The following is a 25,624-nucleotide window of genomic DNA, read 5'->3' as shown; positions in this document are numbered from 1 at the left end:
GAGATTCAAGAAAGTATGTCTACCTTCATCATGCTGTGTTAGGTTTTAATCATCCATTCCTGCTAAGATTACTGATTGCCACTAGCCAAGCAGCCTGCAGCTACCCCTTCCCCTCTTTCCTCCATTACCTCCTCTCACTTTCCTTGAGCCACTACCTAGCCTATCCTCTCTCTCCCATTAGACTACCTCTAAACTCCTTTGTATGCTTACTGCACCTCTGCTCCTGTCCACTAGATGTCACTCTATCCATGTCTTTCCTTAGTATACTAGTATTTATCTTCACCTTATTCTTCTAATCTCACCCTTCCTACCCCTATCCCTTTCCTCCTTCTTATTGCTCTCTCTTTTCCTCTCCTGCTAGGCTACCTTCTCTTGCCTGATTCCCCTAGCTTTTGCTGATACTTTTTCCTTTCTCCTCTGGTCTACTTTGTGCCTTATCTACCCTAACCTGTCAGGGTTTTCCTGTTTATTTTCCCTGTATCTTCTGGGTCTAAGACTCTATACATATTATTAACCTTTCTCTCACATTACTGTGTTTACCCGATCCCACCACTTTGCATGCTTTATTGATCTGGATTATCCTCTCTGTTCCACTACCTACCTTACTCTTCCTCTTATCCCCATTCTCACACTTTATTGATTTTTTTTTTAACTACTACATGTAATATCCTATCTCTGACTGTCTGGTCTCAGTACTACCCTCCTCTAGTCACTTATACCCACCCCTTCCTGTCTATACTTTGCTCCCTGCATTCTCACCCTCCCCCTCCCTAGGGACTTCCTGTGAAAGCTTTTAAAGTCTGTCCCTTTCCCTAGGGGCGCCATCTTTGAATCTGCCCACCTTGCTGCTGCTGTGCATGCTTGGCTGTGTGCTTGAACTGTGCAGTAAGTTTTTATTTGTTTACGACACATTATTTTTATGGAACAGTATGGCTAGAATGTTTTTGCTTGGGTATATATGTTGATCTTGTATACGCGAAGGCGTCCAGCTATAAGGCAGTGCTTTAGAATTGGGATTGCGCTATTGCTAGTCCCTAGATGATTAGCTACGCATCTATGAAGTTTCTATGAACGTGAATGCGTTTACCTCTGTTACCCTGTTTGATTTGTTTGTCTTGTGTATTTCACACACATTTCAGAGGAACAGCATAGTTTTACGCTTAAGCTTGTGTACATCTGGTGTTCTTGTAAACGCGAATGCGTATTACACAAACACTTCCGAGGAACTGTATTGCTTAGATGCTTTTGCCTCTGTACATGTGGTGTACATGTAAACGCCAATGCTTAGCTTTATTAAATTACTTTTGAAGAGAGATTGCTCCTTAACGAGTCTCCATATTTGTTAGCTTCGCTTACATGTGTCTGGAAACGCAATGCGTTTAGTTGCAGGTTTGCCAGTCATTATATATTTTAACTTTGCCTACATATATTTTGGTAAACGCGAATGCGATTAGCTATTTGTTTTCTTAAACTGGACTTCCTCCTATGCTAGCCGCTGTACTATCAGCTATATTTAGTGTTTGTTCTATCCTGCATTTAGCGACTGCTGATTATTAAGCTCTCTCTGTATATGTTTACTGTTCTGCCCAACAGTGTAGGTACAGCTGATTATTCACTGTTTTTGCGTCTTACATCGCATATTCCTACTCTGTCCCTTGCCTAACTATACTGCTCTAAGTGGAGCTGTAGTGGCCTTACTTGTGTAGACTGGGCTGGGTTCCCACTCTGCTAAGGCCCCCCCTTCAGCTTACCTACTTATAATTACTAATGTGTACTCTGTCTATATCATCCTTTTTGGTTGTGTTTAAGTTATAACTTGCAATTAGCCTGTTATGAGATTTACCTATAGCATCTACTTTGCCTAAATGTTGATTTTCTCTGCGGATATTGCCTGACCTGGCTTGACTGTATGTATATCATTTTACTGATGGCTATATGAATGTCATTATACTGATACTGCCTGACCTAGTTTGACTGCAAGTATTTGATTGTGTTTTTTTTTTGCTCTGCTCACAACTTGTATAACTTGTGTTGTTCTGCATGTATTCTGCATAGAGATTCTGTATGTTATATTTTATTTTAACATTTTTTTTTTTCTCCCACTTTTGCTCTTCTACCAGCTATCCCCTGATTGACCCTGTGGTTTTGGCCTGGGTTATATCTCACTACTATTCTCTACTAGGGCGCTCCCTGCTTAATACCCTTGGAAACGTCCAGGACATTGTGTTCTCTTGCTTCCCACTACCTCGAGATTCAAGAAAGTATGTCTACCTTCATCATGCTGTGTTAGGTTTTAATCATCCATTCCTGCTAAGATTACTGATTGCCACTAGCCAAGCAGCCTGCAGCTACCCCTTCCCCTCTTTCCTCCATTACCTCCTCTCACTTTCCTTGAGCCACTACCTAGCCTATCCTCTCTCTCCCATTAGACTACCTCTAAACTCCTTTGTATGCTTACTGCACCTCTGCTCCTGTCCACTAGATGTCACTCTATCCATGTCTTTCCTTAGTATACTAGTATTTATCTTTACCTTATTCTTCTAATCTCACCCTTCCTACCCCTATCCCTTTCCTCCTTCTTATTGCTCTCTTTTCCTCTCCTGCTAGGCTACCTTCTCTTGCCTGATTCCCCTAGCTTTTGCTGATACTTTTCCTTTTCTCCCTGGTCTACTTTGTGCCCTGCTCCGTTGGCCTCAAGTGGCTCACTCCGCTCCCTCCCTACCCCCAATTCCCACGCACCCCAGGGTCCTAACCTTATAATTCTCTAATCCCACCCATTTCCAAACTACCCTATCCTTCTGCTTCCCACCAACTTTAAACCCCTCCCCCCTCCACACCCCACTTCCTCCACATACCTCCCTCCATTAGTTACTAACAACCCCATCCTAAGGCCTCCTTTCTCTTTCTCTATTATCACTTACTTCTATTATCATTCTACACTCTTTTCCTGCCCCTCTATCTTGCAAATACCTTAACATCCTTATCACTAGATTTTACCTCTTTAGTATTCTTCCCTGTTAACTTTAACACTGACCACCACCTTGCTAACCCTGGTCTTATATCTCTACATTAATCTCTTCTACCTTACTCACCCTCAATAATGGCCCTCAACTTATCGACACAGCTTTTACTCTCATTACTTCTCACAACTACTCTCATCTCTACCTACTTCCTTTCCTTCATAGAATACCCACTCTACATTCAACCCTCCTACAAACAAAAAACTACTTCTACCTTCCACACTCCTCTCATTTCATTCTTAAATGTCAATACCACCTTTAGCTACAACCTAGCCAAATCCCATAGGCACTCTCACCTCACCTACACCCTTTCCTCAGATAGGAAAATAAAACTTCTACCCTTCTCAAGAGCAACCTTACACCTGCTCCTGATGACTCTACCTTAAAAGACGGTGATATTCACCCTAACCCTGGCCCCATAAATCCTTCTCCACAAACATCCAGACCAACCTCAAATAACACCCTACTGCTAGGACATCTTAACATACGCAGTGTAAACAACAAAGTACCCTACCTACATGCTCTCCTAGATACTCATAGTTTTGACATTCTCTGTCTCTCCGAAACCTGGCTTAAGCCAGCTACCAAAGACACTGAAATTATACCCCAAGGATATAACATACTAAGGCTTGACCGTACTAAACGCAAAGGTGGTGGAGTTGCAATTCTGTTTAAAAATCACCTCAACATCTCTACCCTGTCTGCCTGTCCAACCCAGGACAGTAAAGTGGAAGCCATCATTAGTAAACTCCAACTAAGTGCAAAAAAAGCCCTTTATATCATCTGTATGTATATACCTCCTGGTAACAATATACCTATCTTAGAAAACTTTCTTAGCTGGGTCTCCATCAACTACCCCCAGGAAACTATAATTCTCGGTGACTTTAATATAGACTGGAATACCATCAACAGTGAAAATCCCACCGCTCACATCAACCTAAATGGTTTCACTCAAACCATTACCTCCACTACCAGGCTTAACAAACCAAGTAAAAAGCAAACCATTTTAGACTGGATACTAATAAATAAACTTAACATCACATATAATGTAGGTACTTTGCCTGATGACCTCAGTGATCATTGCCTAACCTTTATCACAAGAGAGAAGACTGACTTTCCTCACCTCCCTAATATTAGAAATATACGATCCACCAAACACTTTAAAACAGACCTATTTCAAAACGAACTCAGAGCTTGTAACTGGAACCCCTTAAAAATACTTCCACTTAACGAAGCAGTAGCATTTTTCAATTCTACTTTTCTTTCCATTCTGAATAAACATGCACCCGAACGTACCATTAGAATGAGGTTAAATACAGCCCCATGGCTCTCAAATGAAACTAAAAAACTTATCCTCTCTAGAAACAAAGTCTGGGCCAAATGGAGGCACCTTAAAATAAACTCTGATTTCCTTCACTTTCGTCAACTAAGAAACTTGACCAAAAAAGCTATATTAAATGACAAAAGAAAGTTTTACTGTGAACTACAAGAAACCCATTTTAATAAACCAAAACAATTTTGGTCTTCCGTCAATAAACTCCTTTCCCCAGGTTCACTCAAAACTCCCTCCCCACTCAATGCTGACCCAGACACCCTGACCAAACTGCCAATGCTTTCAACTCCTTCTTTACTGAAACCATTCAATCTCTTGCAAGTCAACTGAACACTAATAACTTCTACCCTCCAAATATTTTATCAAGCCCTCCTACAACTTCTCTCTACAACCAGTCTCTACCTCCTTCATCCATCGACTTCTCCTCAAACTGAAACCTTGTACACCCTCTGCTGACAAGCTTCCTCCCTCTTTCTGCAAAGGCTGCCAAAGAAATTGCCTACCCAATTTCTATACTTATTAATAGAACCACCCAAGAAGGAACTATCCCTGACATCTGGAAAGTTTCTCATATTATCCCACTACACAAAGGCGGTAACTCTATCGAGTATTCTAACTTTAGGCCAATTGCACTTCTCTCACCTTTAGCAAAGATTATGGAGAAGTGTATTCATCAACAACTTGTTCAATATCTGTCCCTACACAATATCTTAGCTAACTGTCAACATGGTTTTAGACCCCACCATAGCACTACCACTGCCCTCCTTTCCTTTGTAGATACTATCAATAGCAATCGCAATAATGACCTTCTCTCTTCTGCACTATTCATTGACCTTTCAAAAGCTTTTGACATGGTTAACCACTCTTCTTTAATTAAGATCCTGGAATCCCTCTCATTTGACAAACTTTCCATAAAATGGTTTAGTTCATATCTCTGCAACAGACAACAAGCCGTTCTCTGGGAGAACCACATCTCCTCCTTATTGCCCATATCTATTGGAGTCCCTCAGGGCTCTATTCTTGGCCCACTTCTCTTCTCCTCTTTATTAATGATCTCCACTCTGTTATCCCACAAGCCACCTGCATTCAATACGCTGACGACTCCACAATTATTTGTTCAGCAACCTCATCTTCCGACCTAATTACACTAACCCAAACTATCTTCAACACAGTAGAAACATGGTTTACTAGACGATACCTCCTCCTTAATGCTAAAAAAACTAAACTTCTTCTCTTCAGCCCCACCTCTCCTACCTCCCCACTACATTTTACCATCCTCTCTAACAATAATACTGTCATCTCTCCAGACTCTACAACTAAACTGCTTGGAATAACCATTGATAACAATCTCTTTTGATCAACACATTAACAACACTATCAAATCTGTAAACAGAAAATGGGATCCTTATACCGGATCAAACCATTTCTCACCCCATCAGCAAGAGCCACTATCGCCCACTCTCATCTTATATCCACTCTCTTTTATGCCTCTCCTATCTTCACTAACCTCAAGAAATCTAACTTAAACAAACTAGCAACTTGCTACAATAACATTGCCCGCTTCGCCACTGGCAACCCCTTTAGAACCCATCACTGCCTTAATTTGAAACTTCTAGGCTGGCTAGAACTACAAAACTATCTTACACTGACACAACTCTCTATTGCACACAAAATTTTGTACCAACCCAATAACACTCCAATTCTTTCACAGCTTTTACCCCGTTATAACAATCTTACCTCTCTTCGCTCCTCTTCTAAACTCTTGACCAAACCTATAAAAGCTCACAACTTAGCTGGTGACTCATTATTCACTAATACCACAGGCCAAGTATGGAATTCTCTACCTAGGGATATAACACTAATCACATCCCTACCCCTCTTCAAACAACAAATCAAACTGTACTTCCAAAATCACTGGCTTTGCTCTTGTAATACCTCTGACTAACTTTTCTACACCCTCTCCTGACCTTTAACCTCTCCTGGTGCTTTATATCTAGCATGTACCTTTCCTCTCACTTCAATTCACTCGTTGTTCTGACCTATTTTTCTTACCTTTCCCATATCCTCTTGTTAGTCCCTCTTTTTTCTCTCATCTCTTGACTACTATCTCATTCCTTTCCTCTCACATTACTTAATTCCTCCTCCTTCTCTTTCCATTCTTTTTATTATTGTAGTAGGAGCCTTATGGTATAGCCTGTATGGAATGTATTAAGTAACCCTTGAAACTGTCCTATCTCTAGTCAGGACTTTTATTGATAATGTACCTTCTTTTTGTGAATTTGATTCGCCTAGTTTATTATTAGCAATTTGTACTCATTCTTGTTTTTTACGATTGTTGTCTTACTTGTATTCTTTCTGTTTATTAAAAGTATGTCTCACTGTTATGTTCTATGTGGAGCTTTTCTCCCCGGGCCTCTACTGAAAATGGAGATATATCCAGCTAGACTAGCCCGGTTAACAAATGTAAAATAAAATGTAAAATAAAATAAATAAAATAAATAATTTTTTGCATACTTTCTGGTTATATTAGCTCTTTATCTTAATCTCACAGAGGAAAGAACAAAAATTCTTAATTTTTCACATGGTTTTTAATATGCATTATAACTCTAATTTAATCTTATAGATGAAAGAACAAAAATTCTTAATTTTTAGCATACCTTCTGTATATGTTACCTCTGCAGCTTTATCTCATAGATGAAAAGATAACATTTCTTAATTTTTAGCATACTTTCTTTATATGCCAGCGGTGCAGTGTTACCTCTTAGATGAAAAACAAAAAAAAATCTTAATTTTTCACATACTTTCTGTATAGATTAGCTCTCTAGCTTTATCAGGTAGTCCTGGCACTCTGGCTCAGTGTTCTTCACTGTGTAGGTCTGCATTTATATTGTTGAACTAGGAGGCTTTTCTCAGCAGGCACTTTTCCAACTCTATGTTTAGCATAGCTCTTCACTACAATTTAGCTGCAAAAGGCATTGTCTTAAAGTGAAAACTGCAAGCAGAAATGGATGCATCAATTATCTTTGATGTGATCATGATTTTGTATATAGTATTCATAACAAGAAATAATTCATATCCGTTAGTATTATTTTACAGAATGTTCCACCTGTCAATGTCATAATAGAAACATACTGTGCTGGTTCAGATTTTCAGAGAGATATTCTTTTGCTCACAATGCACAACGCTACATTTTACTTTTTATTAACTTCACTGTCCTGCCATAGGTGACACAGAAGCACTGCAACATGAATCTGTGCTTTCATATTATTGTACTGGTGGATTAAATGTCACTTTTTTGTATCATTTGAATGCTCATAGACCATTTGCCATTGTATTATTTGAATGCTCATAGACCAATTGTCATAATGGTTAAGGTCTTTGCCTCCCATGCACAAGGTACAGGGTTTGATCCTGACCTCCAACCAATGTCTGTTTGGAGTTAGCATGTTCTCTCTGTGTCTCATGTTCTCTCTGTGGGTTCCTCCTACCTCTGAGAAACATGCTAAGTGTTTTGATTTCACATTGAATGGCAGTGGACAGCAGTACGGACTCTACATGGTACCCTATAGGGGAAAGATATGCATAAACCAACTGCTATGGGCACCTACATTGGTGTGCAGTATCTCCAAAATTGGAGAAAATAGATCACAGACTGTGTGCTATGGCAGGACTAGCCACTGAATGGTGTAAAATAATGCTTCTATTGTCATGTTGACCAATGTTCCCTAAATGGGAATGAGTAGTTACCACTGATAAGTGGGTTGAGTACCCACCTTAAAGTCCAGCATCCCTGGGTCAATAAGCTACTGGCTGACTGTTGTTACCTGGTATAGCTCTGTTGAGTGAAAGCTGTACATAAAACCAATCAACCTGACAAACATGAATTTAGAATTGCCATACTCAATGTAAGCTCACTGACAGAAGTGGATGGCATGATGATACAGAGAGACAAGGTGGAAGGGCAATGCAGCAAGTGTCGCAATTGTGTTGAGAGAGAAGCTTCAGAAGGCAGGAAGGGATGTCATCAGAATTAGTGAGAGACTCAGGGTAATCAGAATCCAGTGTAATGATAGGACAGTATTCATAATCTCAGCATATGCCCCACAGTTGTGATAGTGAGGAAAAGAGTACATTAATACAGCATTTGCAGAATCAGAATCTACTAGATAATAGGACAGCGTGAATTGATGTTGATAATGGGTGACTTGAATGCACATATCGAGACAAACAGACCAAACAGAACAGGCTATGAGGACTGCCTGGGTGGCAACAGGAATAAAAAGTCCATTTTAGATTACTGTCTGGCAAATGGCTTAATAGCCAACACATGGTTCAGAAAGAGATAGTCATAAGATCACTCAGGTAGACCTTTTAATAATTAATTAGTACTGGGATAGAATCATGATTGTAAAGTCATTCCCAGTGAAAAGTTAGCCCACAGCATAAACCTCTGGTTGCCAAATAAGTCGCAAGCAGTTGTCAGAGAAGGCTCTAATGTTAATATAGACCAGGCTGAAGACCTGGAAGGTCACTGGAGAAAGCACAGCAGTTCAACTCAGGACTCCCCAAGAAGAGAAAGAAATAGACGGAGTGGAAGAAGAATGGCAGCACCACCAATGGACCAATGGAAATAAGGACAGCTGGCTGTGGAATGGACAAGTCCAGGACGTCATTAAAAGAAAGAAGGAGTGCAGGAAAAAGTAGAAGATAAAAAGATGACCACTCTAGGAAGGAATATGGTTGGCTAACAAAGAAGCTAGCATCACCAGTCCACAGGACATCAAAGACAGATGGAAGGAGTACTTCCATCAGATTCTAAATGAAGAAAACTCCACAGAAGTTGTACTGCCCAGACACAGCCTATGATGAGCAAAGAAGAGTCCACCCTAGAAGAAGTAAGAATAGGGAAAATGAAGTCAGGGAAAGGTCAGGTGAGGACACAGCAGATATGATAAAAATGCTGGGTGAGATAGGGGAGAAATGGCTCCTGAGCATAGCAGTGTGGACAGAAAGACATATCCCAGATGACTGGAGATTAATCATACTCATGCCAATGTAAAAGAACAAAGGGGACATCCACAACTGTGGACAGTATAGAAGTATCAAACTCCTGTCACACTGCATGAAAGATAGGGACATGGTGATTGATAAATGGATACCCTGAGTAGTAGAAATTAAGATGGGAGATGAGCAGTTTGGATTCAGATCAGGATGCAGCACAACTGGCCTGATGTTTGCAGTAAGACAGATAGTTGGGAAGAAGCTAGAGATGAGGAAAGGGTCCAACTGGGCATTCCTAGACTTGAAGAAAGCACATGACAAGGTCCCAAAAAAGCTAATTTGTGCAGTACTGTGGTAGTTCAAAGTCTCAAAAACATTAGTAGAATTAGTGCAGGCTATGTACAAGGATCCCATGACTCAAGTAAGATCAGTGTTCCGTCACACAGAGGGGTTCCCAGTGGGAGTGAGTGTACATCAGGCTTCAGCTTTGAGCCCACTGCTGTTCATACTGGTGATAGACTAAGTTTGCAAACAGGTCAGAGGGGACAGATCAACAAAGTTCTGTATGCAGACAACGTGGTATTATAGGCAGACTCTGAACAAGAACTTCAGCAAAGGAAAGTGGAATGGGATACAAAACTGAAGGCACGTGATGAAACTAAGTAAAGATAAGGCAGTGGCAATGGCACCAAACTGGAGAGATGAGAAGAAGCTAAGAACTGACATAGAAGGAAAGATACTGGAACAGGTTAATAGCTTCATTTATCTGAGAGGGTGGTTGAGGAGAAGGGAAGTCTGAATGAAGAGGTCAACTCTAGAATCAGAGGGACTGCAGCCAACTGGCAAAGGGAGTCAGGTGTAGTGTATGACAGAAAAATGCCAAAGAAACTGAAAAGTAAAGTGTACAAAACAGTAATGCAACCAATACTACTGCATGGTCCAGAAACCTGGACTGTAAAGACAGAGCAGGTGAGGAAATTAGAAGTGTTGGAAATGAAGTGCCTGAGATGGCTGATAGGATGTGCACTGTGGGACTAATGAAGAAATGAGGACATAACAGTTGAAGCCAGAGTCACTCCAATTGCAGAACAGATCAAAGATAACAAATTCTGGTGGTTTGGACACGTGCAGAAAAGAAGAAGAGAATCTGGTGAGGAAGATTTGGGACAGACAGGAAGACAATAAGAAGTAACAAGGGTGTGCAGCAAAGAGGTGGATGGATTGTGTGAGAGATCTGCAACAGTCGGGCATGAGTGTTGAAGAAGGCAAGAGTGTGGCACTAAAAATAGAAAAATGGCAGCAGTTAACACGATACCCTGACCCCATGTAGAAAACTGAAAAAATGAGGTTGATGACGATGATGCTGCTCATTTTGATTTGAATGTTCATAGAGCTGATGAGTATTTGTTTAGTTTGACACCTGGCAGTGGCAGTTTAGCCTTCAGTATTTTCTGTGTGTGTGTGTCTGTCAGCCTCTTTCTTTCTCAATCATACATTTTATATTACAAAAGTAGATATATTAAAAATAATGTTTACTGAAATAAGAGATTGGTTGTATAGTCATTGCAAGAAACTTGCATCAAACAAATTTAAAATGGAATTGTTATAAAAATCTACAGAGAAGTGAATAAAGAATTACTCAAAGAAAACCTTTAGTTCCAGTCAGTGGAAATGAATTAATTACTGAAGGAAAATTAAAGAAAATAAAACGCAATATACCAAAAAAAATCTTTAGTGTAGAAACTGCCAGAATGGCCACCACTTTCATGGTATTTTGGGACAGAACAAAGTAAAAATATTAACTCACTTCAAGTAGTAAAGGCATATTAGCACTGTCCAGAGAAACTCGTATGTAAATGTGACTTGTTAAATTTTCCGTCCATACTTATTGCTATGTTAATACTTACTATATTCTGAGAAGCTCTGAAGTGCACTGATGGTCTTTCCCTTTGGTGCCAATCTTTACAAGTAGATCAAAAATTAGTAAAACAGTTTTAGGGGGAAAAAAAACAGCTGACTGTAAAAAAAAATGTTTACTTGCTACTTCAACAATATGACATTATATAAATTTCTTTTCATTTAACAAATTGTGTAAATAAATAAATAAATGAATAAATAAATGGGTGAAGCAGTGGTTCAGTGGGTAGTGTAGTTGAATCACTGCAAGATGTTCGCCAGTTTGATTTTCAGTTGGGGTGCCTTCTTTGTGGAGTCTGCATGTCAGTCATGTGGGTTTCCTCTGGATGCTCCAGTTTCCGCCTCCATTCCAAAGACATGCATCTGGAGTGTTTGTCTCTGGACCTCTGCTGAAAATGGATTCTGTCCCAGTCGGACATTTCTGGTAAACAAATGTTAAATAAATATGAATGTAACAGATTGCTGCAGATCAGATTTGAATGCATGTTAATCAATTTTATTAAGTAAATTATAACCATTTTTCATTAGGAATAGCATATCTGAACAAGCAAGTTTAATTTATAAAGCTTTTGTAACATGATAATACTTAAGAAAATAAAGCAAGAATGGTATTTAAATTCATATAAAAGGTCTTAGAATTAAGTATATGCAGCAGAAGTAGTATGCTAATGCAAGAGTTGGGAAGACAAAAGCATGATCACCGTTAATGCATTGCAAGACCTAGACCAGTAAACAAGCATGCAGAGAAAATCACTAGGACACTGCAATAGCCATTTAATTCAATGTAGGATGCAAGCCATAAGCTTGGATACAGACAGTACAGTCAGTGCTGTACAAGAGACAGCAGCCAACGAGTCATCTTAGTTAGTGGGAGTAAAACAGATAGAAAAGAAGGGAAGGTGCATTACTGCCTTAATGCAAAACTTATTTACGAACTTTGATGCAAAACATTTCACAATGAGAGGACTGAGAGAATATTTTAATATTTAGAAAGGGAATTTCAGTAAAGATCTTTATTCTTATGAAGTCCTATCCCTTTTGAATGCTCTCAATAAATGTTGAAAGACAGAACCCTGATGTTTTCCATGAGTTCACTGTGTGTTTTCATTTTTTTCTTCTACATTTCGGTGATTGGTGATTTCAAACTTTTTTGGTTACCTGTCTTTTTATGTGATTTATTTACTTGAGATTTGTTAAGGGGGTTGGTCCAACTGAGTCAAAAGCTCTTTTTCAGTGGAAACCCAAGGAGAAAAGCTCCAGTGTACATACATGCAAACAATAATAACATTACATTTGAGATTATAAAGAAATTATATTTATACCAATTAATTTAGCTTTCAGGCTGATAGACTACACATCTCAATCACTCACAGAAAACCTTAAAATCGAAATAATTTATGGAACCAGTGCTGCCCACTAAGGTACACTGCTGAGTCCACTACTGCTCCTTTTCTGTATAATAACCTCCCACTTGGTATCCCATCTTTTAAACTTCCTCATTATAGCGATGAAATACTCCTGGTGGATTCTCTTAGCACTATTCATAGTCATAATCATAAAATGCACCAACACATTACAACATTGGTAAACTGGACTGTTATTACCTTGCTCAGCATAAACTAACACAAAGGAAGACTAATGACCTCTGGAGTTCTTCAGAGACTTACAAAAGTGCCTCCTCATATAGTCGATGACGTGAATAACAAACTGCTACTCACTGCTAAACAAAATACATACCTTGAACTTATACAAGCCCCATTACTGTAATTTAAACAGCACACAGAGATAACTAAAATAAACAAACGTTCACCGAGGAAGGCAGAAATGCTGAAACCGGTCTGATTATTGTTTGGATATGGAGCTGCAACTTTAATTGGTTAAAAGTTATTGAGTGCTTTCTACACTTTGGTGCTGGCTATCTTTTTTGGATGCTGACTGTTTTTTGGCCAGTTGCACCTGCCATACTTGCGAGCATTTGTTGGAGGATCTGAATAGGTGGGACCATTAACAATGAGCTCTGCACACAACTGTGTATTACCTTTCAGAATGTGGACGTAGCTAAAGAATGCTTTGTCAGAATCTTTAGCCTGGGAAGCCAATACTACCTCAAATCTGGCTTTGTTGACTTTATTTGTCCCTTGAGTTGTTTGTTTAGTTTGATGAGAGTGCATTTATCCTGCTAGGTGCTGCACCTCCTAAATTTTACAATGATTTTCTTTCTTCTGTTATACAGTCTACTGATGTTGTGATTCAATCAGATTAGCTTGTTTTTTTCAATTAGTTCTTTACTCTTCCTGGTGGGCATAGCTGCCTCTATGAAACTATTAACATGCTTGTATAGGGTTTCTGTGAACATTCCCGCATAGGCAACAGTGTTCTCAGGGTTAATGGGGGCTTGACATTTCACCAAGTTATCAATTACTAGTAGGAAGATAGCCTCAGAGTAGTTCCTGAACATTCAAGGGTTAGCTGCTGTTGTGGAATTTGTTTTTACTTCATAGGAGACCATTTTGTGGTCTGACTTTAATGTCAGTGACTAAGTATAAATGAAAAAGTAACATTTCTTTACAAGGAAATTACATTTTTACTGTAAAATACTTAATTTACATGCTTGGGAATGACTATAAAAAGCATAGAGAAAGACTACAAATGTATACCATGATTAAGCACATCAAGTGCATGCTATTCCATTTCAAATGCATTTGGATAGGTATCACTTTATTTTGAAACTGACTTTATCGAATCCTACTTTCTTATGTATATGCTTACTACTGTTCAACAAATTGGAATAAAATAAATAAACAAGCAGGCTAACAAACAAACAAATAAAATGAAACATTCTTGCAAGAAACATTTCCTGATACTTGGGCTATAATAATTGCTGTTTATTACTACAGGTCATCAACCACATCTTTAAACAATTTCATGTAATCACTAGAAAAACATCTTTAAACAATTTCATGTAATCACTAGAAAAACATCTTTAAATATTTTTATGTAATCACTGGAAAAAAAAAAACATTTTAGAAATCATTTTAGGCACTATACCACAAAATATAAAGTCTGTAGTTACCTTATCTACAACTCTTATTTATAACCACCTGTTTTTTTTTAATCTGGGATAATCAACAACGTCATAGAATACATAATTACCTAAAAGAAAAAAACAAGAAAATGATGTAACCTTAACCATGCCAAACATCTGATACTCTCCATTAACTGGAATACACAATACCAAGTCAACCCCATAAATGTGACTGTTGTCCTTTAAGTGTAATTTTATTGAGCTTTATAACTTCAGTACAGTCAGAAAATTTATTAGCTAAAGCATAAAGCTACACCTTGAATGACAAGTGATTTTAAACAGATGGTAATAGAAACAGATGTACTCTGGAAACAGTATGGCTTAAATACTACCTGACAGAAATACTGATAAGTAAATTAAAGCCATGTCTGACCCAGCTCTGTTAGAAATGCTATATCTAAATAAATCCCAATCCCTCCACACCACACACTCCAGAGATCTCAACCTCATTAACACAATTAACTGAACATGCTGGAGGGACAGGTTCATAACCCAGAGACTGCCCATGCTATGGAACAGACTTCCCATACATGTCAAGCAGAGCATCTCGCTGACCCTCTTCAAGAGAAATCTTGATGAGTGGATGGGAAATAGAAAATTCACCCCATGGATCACTTCAGTGGCTCTACTCGACAGAGTAGGAACTAAGATGGGGTGGCACTATGCCAGGGTAATCCTATGGCTAGGCTTGTAAAGCCCCCAGGGCCATTAGTCTAGTACACATCTATGAACCTATGAACCTAAAATTAGGGAAGTTAGACTTCCCTTCTTTCTTAATTCAGTTTCAAACTTGGTCAACTAGTATTGAAAATACTAATCCAGCTTAATCACCCAAGGGAGAAATTTTACAATGTCTCCTTGCCCTCTTATCTCAAGTCACATTATTTCATTAAGTTTACAGATTACTTTCAAATCATTATTTTTGAGAACTGAAGTATTAGATAAAAAAATCCCTCCCTCTATCCAGATATAGAAAACTAATGGTGATTTTTCAGTTAAGGAAGGCTTGAATACTTTAAAATAAACTGCAGTCTGAGGGAAAAATCCATAGTTCCACCTTCAGAAGTGTATTTTCTTAAATTAAACAATAATCAGTTCCGAAATGATAAAAAAATAATTCTTCTTTCCTCAAAACAAACATTTCTTTCACTACAGTGGAAGCTTTTTACATGGAAGTTTATACACAGATCTTACATAATACCACATAAAATGGAACTACTGTTCAAACAAGATATTGGCTTTTGGACATGCAAAATAAAATTGAAGGCAGACTGGCAGCACATCTTCTATGACTGCCAACTTTTAAATCATACTGGGAAAATAATTATTTTCTGCAAACAGTTTGTAATGACAAATTCCAGTTGTTTAAATCTTTGATCTTGTTTAATGTTCCTATACCTACCTGTGTTCCAAGAGCAAAGCTTTCACTCTTATGGACTCTATTGGCTATTGCACAAAAGACCATAACAATAAATTTGAAAAGTGAGTCTTCTCCAACCTTCAAAAAGTACAGAAGCATCACTTGAATGTCTCTCAGTTGGAAATGTTTGCCATTAGAAAAATATGTGAAGGAACTATACTGTTTCACTATACGATGTGTGGCAAAAAGTGACTGAGATACTGAAGAGTAATGAACGTAACAATTTATGAAATGAATCATGAACGTAAAATGAAGATCATATTTGTAATCTAGACACCCTTGTAAATAGTTTGATTTGTTGTTATTTTTATTTGATGAATCTATTTAACTGTATATATTGTATGGATATATTTCAATGTTATACAAATATATTTATTTTTGGAAAATCTAATAAAAATATTTTGAAAAAAAAAGAAGTACATTTTCCCAGAATCCTTCAATCTGACAGAAGACGCCCTAGCACACATAATATCTGTACTTTGGCATACCTATCACCTCTGTCTGAGTTTGCTAAGTATCTATTCCTTGCATACCTATCATCTAGGTCCTAACATAGCTAGTATCTTTACCATTTCACAAAATATTGTGGACAAGCTATTAGCCAGTATATGGAAAAAGCCTTAATTATCCCAAGGCATGAATGTGGTGAAATGTTTATATTTCATATTGTCTTCAGTTTCTGCATCCTCTGCATCAGCTTAGGTTAAAGAAAAAATGGGCATAGCTTTTTTAGACCATAGAGCTGAAATAGTTAACAGTGACCTAACAAATGCCATTGATTCAGTCAAGGGCAGTTTAGTTACTAATTTCTTATTATACCCATCAAAGGCATGTGACACAGTCACCCTCTTCCTTCAATTCAATTTAAAACATCTAAGTGTGAAAGAATGCTTAAAATGACTAAACAGCCTTCTACATAATTTTATTTTTTTTTATTTTACTTTTGTTTACCAGGTTTGTTTGACTGGGTTTAGTGGATACCCAGGGAGACAAGCTTCACTGTATTACAAACATTTTTAAACAGACATTCAGTAATACAAATGTGAAAAGACATTAAATAATATACATTAATGATTATACATACATTTGCTAATTATCTTACATTCAGGTGAAAGTAGAGGCAACTATTGTTACAGTAAAATATGTTTGTGCATTAGTAGATGTTTATGATTGAACATTTGAAGAGATATATGACGTATATAACATTTCGCCTAAATATTAGCAGTATTAACAATAAAATTCCCAACCTGCACGTCATCCTAGCAACCCACTCCCCAGACATTATGTGTCTTATGGAAACCTGGCTTAAACCAAATACTACTGATAATAAGATATTACCTCCAGGCTATAATATTCACCGACTAGGCCGCACTACAAGGAAAGGAGGTGGGATAGCAGTCCTTTACAAAAATACTCTGTTAACAGAGACATTGTACAACCACCCCAATTCAATAATGCAGAACCCCTTATAACCAAACTACAGATTAACCATAACAAATGCTTGAACATTGTCTGTGCCTACATTCCGGAGGCAACAATATACATACCCTAGAGGATATCCTCTATTGGTTGTCCACTACCTATCCCCAAGAAACCATAATTCTTGGTGACTTCAATACTGATTGGCACTCCTGCTCCTCTGAGCCCCCATCACCCCTATAAACTTATGTGGATTTAAACTGATTATAACCTCTCCCACTAGGATCAACAATCCTACCAACAGGGAAAGTATCCTAGACTGAATGCTAGTCAATAGCCAACCCCAACTGTACACAGCTGGGACTCTGCCTGACAACCTTAGTGATCACTTACTAACCTATATCATAAAACACAAGGCAGGCACCCCCACACACACACACACACACACACCAGACCAAATACAAAACACTTAGAAACAGGAAGAAATTCAACCCTGTTATTTTCCAAAATGAACTAAAGGCAGTTGATTGGTCAAAACTAAAAAAAATCTACCATTAGAAGAGGCCACAGCTTAGTTTAACACTAAATTCCTAAGTATCCTTGATTCCCATGCTCATAACATAACACATACTATAAAAACTAAATCAAAAACTGTACCATGGCTCACAAAGGATACCAAGTAAAAAATCAAAACTAGAAACAGAGCCTGTGCCAGCTGGTGATCAACTAAAGCCCCACTTGACCATTTAAAATACCGCCAACTCAGGAATGAAACAAAAAAATCCATTCTACTAGATAAAAAAAGCTACTACCAAAATCTCCTACATAAACATCAAAACAACACTCAAAAGTTCTGGGCAGTCTTAAATCAACTTCTTCATCCAGGTCATTCAACCACCCCAATCCCTGCAAACCTCACCCATAATTCCCTAGAACCATAGCTGATGCCTATAATAACTTTTTCACTGAAACAATCCAATCTGTAGCAAATCAATTAATAGCCACAAATTTCAACCCCACCTCTAATCTACCCACTAATCATCCCCAATTTAGCGTCCAACCTATCTCTACCACTTTTATCAAAACACTAATAAAAAAATGAAAACCTACTACCGTTTCTGCCGACCTCCTCCCTGCAGAGTATTAACAATTAGCTGCAGATGCCATTGCATACCCCATATCTATCCTAATCAATAGAACCTTATCCAAAGGTGCTGTCTCCTCCCTCTGGAAAATATCCCATGTCATCCCACTCCATAAAGGTGGAATTATCCAACTATAGACCCATTGCCATTCTTTCCCCACTAGCCAAACTAATGGAGAAGGGCGTCCACAAGCAACTAATGCACTATATTGCACAGAACAATCTACTGTCTTACTCTCAGCATGGCTTTAGGCCACATCACAGTACCATCTCTGCCCTCCTTTCCTTTACTAAAGCCATCAACCAAAACAGGAATGACAATAGGCTATCCTCTGCTCTCTTTCTCGACCTATCAAAAGCCTTTGATATGGTCAACCACAAACTTCTCATTCTTTCTCTAAAATCAATCTCCCTGTATAAGTATTCAACCTGCATTTGGTTCCAGTCCTACCTGACTGGGAGACAACAGGCTGTATTATGGCAGGGCAAACTATCCAGCCAGTAACCTCTCACACTTGATGTCCCTCAAGGCTCCATATTAGGACCACTACTCTTCTCTATTTTCATCAATAACTTTCACACTGCTATTCCTAAAGCTACTTGCATTCAATATGCTCAGCCACCTCCCCATCTGACCCACAAATCTTAATCCAAAACACATTTAACACTATTGAGAACTGGCTCTCCAACCAATGTCTGCTGCTGAACCCCAATAAAGCTAAACTCCTACTCTTCACCCCCACTAGTAGATACATCCCGTTTTCATTCTCTGTTGCATCCAACAATGGCACCACTATCTCCCCAGATATCCATACTAAGCTTCTATGGGTTATTATAGACAATAATCTTAAATTTGACCTACAGGTCAACAAAACCATACAGACCATCAATAAGAAGCTTGGATCTTTGTACAGAAACAAGTCATTTTTAACCCCATTGGCTACAACTGCAATCGCCCGGTCGCACCTACTCCCTACTCTTATATATGCCTCTCCTGTACTCTCAAACCTTAATAAATCTGAACTGAGTAAGTTCTCCCATAGCTATAACTATATTGCCAGACAAACCACTGGCTCTACCTATAGAACCCATCACTGCCAGAACCTGAAACAACTAGAGTGGCTAAAACTGCCCAGTTTAATTCAATTCAATCAACTCTTAATAACACACAAAATTCTATACCAACCCGAAGTTACCCCCTCACTTATAAATATTATAAAGGCATACGACAACTTGAGGTCACTACGATCATCCAACAAACTACTGGTCCAAACCTAGAACTCCGCTGGTGAATCCCTGTAAACTTGGAATTCACTGCCAAACTATATAACCTTTCAATCCTCCCTAAGTCTTTTCAAAAATAGAATCTAACAGTATTTCAAAGTGAAGTAATGGGAGGGTGGCCTAATGGTTAAGGTGTTTGACTTGCCAAGCACAAGGTGCAGGGTATGAGCCTCACAAGGGATAATTGGCTAGGCTTAAAATGGCTCACAAGGGCAGTTAGCTTAGTACTAATCTATGAACTGGCTTTGTCCATGTACCAACCATGATTAATGTTATAAAATGAAATCCTACCTGAATAATATCTTAACCATTTAATACTCAACTATGAATAAATCATCAGATTAGAACAGAACATAGTTGAGTATTAAATGTTTAAGGGATGATCATTTATTTAAACTATTACAGCGACAGACAGGAGTCTCTCCCAGGGCAGGTACTAAATCCATGGTTATTATATTTGAAAATAATATACAGTTTTATTAGTATGTCAAATTTGCAAAATAAGCTGATACTATGACTACCCTCTACAATGCAGACTGAAACCCTTCTTCTCAAGAAAGGCTGTAATCCAGTTTCAAAGTTTATAAGTTTAGCTTTAGTTTTAACTACATCAAAATAAACTGCATGGCATTTTAAGATGTTGATGCTACTTTACAGAAGACTACAATAATCAAAGCCACAGCTATTGAAAACAGTAGATGTTCCAAAGCCATATACTCAACAATGCAAAGCTACAGTTTAAAAGTCATGCCTGTATAAAATGAAAACAGACAAGCTCATCTTCTTAGTATAAAGAATAAATGATTTTTTTTATTCCTGAGTCCTGACTCAAGGCAGTAAATAATCTTACATTAGTGAAACATCTTCATTGAGATTACACTTACCACCAAAGTATGATGAATTAGATGATTTTGTATTTCTGTTAATAATCTGATCAAAAGCCTTAAAATCTGCAATGTAATATTAAGCTTTTCTCAAGAAACTGCTCCTCCCATTCCAGGCTACTCATATCAATAGGCAGTATTCAGTTATTAGACAACCACTGAAGAAATAGTTTAGGTTATGAACCATTCAGAGTTTAATTTTCAGAAATGTGAAACCTGCTTCCAAAAGACTAAAGAAAAGAGGTCCACTTATATTTATGGTTAACTTGAAACTATAAACACAGAGATGATTTTCTTCAGGATAAATGAAAGTAATGGTTATGTATTAGGGTATTAGAGCAAAAGCTTTAACGTGTAAAGAACGCTATAAGAAACTTATAGAGATAATGAAATTATGGAAATTAAAATTTGAAATATTCTGTCAGGGGGTCATACTAAGTTAAAAGTGCATAAAAGAAATTAATGCCATAAATACTAAAAGAAGAACAAGTGGATTAGATTAAGGAGAATTTAATTAAGATTTCACAAGCAAGTCGACCTTTGTTATAAATGTAGGGCCACATTGTCATAATGTAGTTTTCCAGCTCAAGATAATATTATTTTGTATTTCTCAATTCTAATCTCCGAAGGGGAAGAATTTCTCATGATTTAACTTTCTATACAGACTATAGAGAATCCTCATAATGGTTCAGAGATTTGGTAGGTGATATTAGATGTGCATTTTGTGATCTAAAACGTCTTCTTGGGCATATTTACAACTGATGGAACTTAATGTTGAGTGTTTATTAGGGTAGTTCCGAGTATTACTTATAGTTTTCAGTTGAGAATAGGTGAATATGTTGTATAGTTTAAGCCACTAGAGTGGATATAGAATTAAAGGGATTGGATTTATATGGCTGATTAGTAGCAAACTTAGCAATTTTACTATAAAATTTGCATTGCTTACGTAGATTGTACTTTTGTGAGATCATTAATATAGAAGCATAAAGTAAAATAGAATAGGTAATTGAGGAGGCCATTCAATCTGCATTTGATCTTAGCTTGTTAAATATGGTAGCATCTAAACCAACTAAGACTAGAACTGGCAAATGTCTAACTATGTGTTAACCGTTAGAGCTACTTACTGAGGGTGATTTTAATAGTGGAACTGGCATAGCCTAGAAACTTGCTTTTTCATATATTATGGGCAACAGTATCAAAGTCTTTTGAGAGGTCCAAGAATATTGTTGCAATCACTGAGAGTTAAGATGCATATGTATTATATTTAATAAATATAAGGTAGCGGGAACTGTGCTGTGACCCGAGCAATAGCCCTGCTGAGTTACTGATAGATGATTATCAAATAAATGTTTTATAGTTGTATATGCCTTCACTTATCAAATATCTTTGAAAAATGAGAATTAATAGTTATATATCTGAAATTAGAAACGGTATGGTCAGTTTTACATTTACAAAAAAAGGAATACCTTAATACTGTTTTTGTATTGTCTTATTGATGACAATAAATAATGGATATGATATTGAATTGGCAATGTGTATTCAAAAGGTAGATAGAAAGTCATGATTGAGAGTTGATGATTTTGACTTCATTTGACATTTTTATGTATACTGTGGATATAGGATAGATACTAAAATCACCTAGAGCACCCTAAGAATTTTTATTGTAAGTTGTTCGCTTTTATTAGAGCAGTAGAAAAGTACAAGATGAGGGAATTCTTTTTTAAAGCATTAACATAGTTAGGTTTTAATTTGGATCTGCATTTGTATATAGTTTATTAGTTTGAAATATCATTCCAGAAATTTCTTGGGTTTGAGTGTATTCCAGAAATATTTAGGGTTCCTACTACTTGACGAATATAGATTGTGGCAAACAGTTTTCTATAAGAGTCATATTAAGTGTTTCATTTTTGTTCCTTAGAGTTGTTTTTGTGTGGTTCACATTCACATTGACAAAAGTACAGTTCTCCGAATTACATTTTGTCTATACCATAACTTCGAATTTACACTTCTCCAAATTGGCACTTTGCGATTGCACTGCAGTATGTATGAAGAAGTATACTGTTGTCACTGTAGTGCGATCTCAGAGTTAGCATATATATAATTAGTAGGGTGTGTGTGGGGCGCAGCCCCCACATGGGGGGTGCAGGGGGGGCTTGCCCCCCCCCCTGCAAAAATTAGAAAAAAATAGTTAATGTAGTTGAACTCTTTTCTGTTTTGGCAAAGTGCCATTTCAGAGAAGTGCAAATTTAGAGTTATGGTCTCGGCAAAGTGTGGTTCGGATAACTGTACTTTTGGCAGTGTGAATGTAATCTGTATGTGTATGGAGATCTTGAGCGTACTGAATTCATGCCTAGTAACTATCCATGAACCTGGTAGTTGTTTGCTTTTGAAGTTAACCAGTTGACTGAAGAAGTCAGAACTCTCTTTTTACATACTGGGACTGTAGAGTTTAAGATACCTCGAACGATGTTATTAAAACAAGTTAGTGTATAACAAGGGGGGGGCATGTTTTGAAGGATTCCAACTGTATTGCTGAAATAAAGAGTTAAAGACTGTGTCTGAGAAAGTTTTCTCTGATCTACTCCATATTGCTTTTGTCCATATTGTATAAGTTGGGTGAGAGGTCACTGAATGCATCCAACAATGTGGCAACTTTATAAGTACATTTAGCTGTCTTGACTAGTAGCCATTCCAGAACACTAAGTCTTTGAGTGAATACATCAGTTCAAAGTTCAAGTAGTTTTGATATCTGTTTGAGTTTAGTGATAAAGGTTTGTAGGCAGACAGGTTGAGTATGGTAATCTTTAAGTAGATCAGCTGGACCAAACTATATCAAGAGTTCATGTTATCAAGTGTTATTATTGTTTTAGATGTTGATGGTCTAATGTGTAGTATTTGATGCTTATTGGTTTTAAATCTCAGCATGTTAAATTATGGGGGCGAAATTTGATCATCTGGTGTGGTAGGATTTAGACATATTTCATTAATGGTTTAAATGATCTGTCTTATAGTGTTTATTTCAAGAATGAAGTTTACCATTTTGTTTCATAGACATTTAACATGTAGGTGGTACACTCCAAATGTTTAAAATGTAAATGTAATGCTTTGTTTACATTGTGGAAAAGGAGATCAGGATTTGTATGAAAATGTTCATAATTTAGGGACTAAAGGAATGAAGCTTGAATTATAAATAGTATGTAACATATTTACTTGCAGTGTAGCATTTAATATTTTTAAAACAAGATTTTGATTTAAGAAAATATGCATATATGAACTGTTGTGAGGATAAAGAAAGTTAAAGTGTGTAGTGAGGTTGTATTTTTTTTATGGATTTAGAGGGCAATGCTGAGAAATACTACATGGTAACCAAAAAATCAGAATCGATGAAATAAAAATATTATAGATTAATATGTGGGTCATATTCTCTTTTTTTAATTTTATTGTATTTTTTAACTTCTATGGAGGGCTCCACTTAATTTCAAATATGTAAGGAAAATGGTGTTGAGTCCATAGAAAAAGGTAGTTGGTTAAGGTGAATTGATTTGTTTTGTAAGAGTTACAAATTACAGCTTTCCAGCTAATAATATAAGAAAAAGGTATTGATATGAAAGGTGCAGAAGAGATTAGATAGTATAAACACAGATGAACTGAAAAAAAAATTACTCAAAATCTGATGAAGTCCAGCCTGTTTTTATGGATAAAAGTGTTCATACAATACATTTTGCGTTGTAAGTGTAATGAGCATCTACAGTTTTATTTTTTGATAGGTATACATTTCTGAAATATTAAGCTTTGTAAAGGGATAAAAACATATTAAAGAAATTAAAGCAAACGTATATTGATTTTATATTCTATAGCTCTATATTTAAGATGTATTTCAGTGTGCTCTTATTTGTAGCCTTATGATGAAATGCCTTTCCTATTATTGTAACAGACAGTAAAGCAGCTGGTGTCTATCATCTTTTCTGTTTTTTTTTTTAAGATAAATTCTACAGCTGTGTTAGTGTTTGGGGACAGCAAGACAGCACCAAACATTGACATGAAAATGTCAAAGGGCCTATGGCAGTACTTATCCTAATGAAGCTTTTTCAGCAGTGTCTAAAATGTGATGAGAGACAGGTTTCCTTATTTAGTGAAAGAACAATGATAGGCTCACATACATGTGCTTTTCACGTAAACAACACGAGCAGTTGTAAGATTCTGATTTGTTACGGTTTGTATTATACCATGTTTACCTCATACTAAATCTAATTTTTTAAGTTATAATAGGGTTGTCGTTTCAGTATCTGTCTGGGATCATGCTAAAAAAATGTGGCCCTCCTCATGAGTTGTGACTTGGAATAATATCTGCAAAGCTAGATTTTTGTCTGTTTGTCTTTGCAATAAGATGGTGCTGTGACTAGGATTTAAACTAGTGGTATCAGTTGCTATGGCTGGTTGTCTTAAGTGCAAAGTTTCCTGTGAAAAGAAGGGCACCAACAATACAAGCGTTTTAACTTATACCTCAGTTCTTTTATACTTCGACTCTGAGTCTGCTGTTCTTATCTGGTTGTGCAAATGTTTTAATTAAATGGGTATTCAAATCTAAGATTTAAAGGTTTTCTCATACCCTACCCACAACAAAATAAGAAAAAAGAAAAAAATATATAAGTCTGCATGCAGTCAAGGTTCTAAACATCTGAGTACACCATTAGTGTTGGGTGTAGTTTATAGCAGAGTAGTCCCAGCTATAAGGCAGAGATTACTTTTCCTTACCTGTGTGTTTGTGAACGTGAGAGTGAAGAATAATGGGAGGCAAGGAAAGTAATACCTCTACCCCTCCTAAGGGTATTCCAGTATGCAAGTCACAGGTATTTGGATAAGTGGTATGACTTTACAAGAGGAGACTCTGCTGTACAATTTCAAAACACTGGGACTTTTGATCACACTAAAGTAATTCATTTAAAATAAACAAAAAAAGAAAATAAAAAAAGAAAGAAACCCAAATAAAGACAAAATAGCACACTGCATTTAATAATTGGTATGGTGAAGATTAAAAAAAATCTGCAGTACATGGATTAAAAGACACAAACCAAAAACTGTTGCAATAAGTGAAATATCTAAAGGTCATGGCAGAA

This window comes from Protopterus annectens, chromosome 11.part0 (genome assembly GCF_019279795.1).
Source record: "Protopterus annectens isolate FY-2018-M chromosome 11.part0, PAN1.0, whole genome shotgun sequence".
In the NCBI taxonomy this organism is placed as follows: domain Eukaryota; kingdom Metazoa; phylum Chordata; order Ceratodontiformes; family Protopteridae; genus Protopterus; species Protopterus annectens.
Note: the sequence above shows the minus strand (reverse complement) of the source record.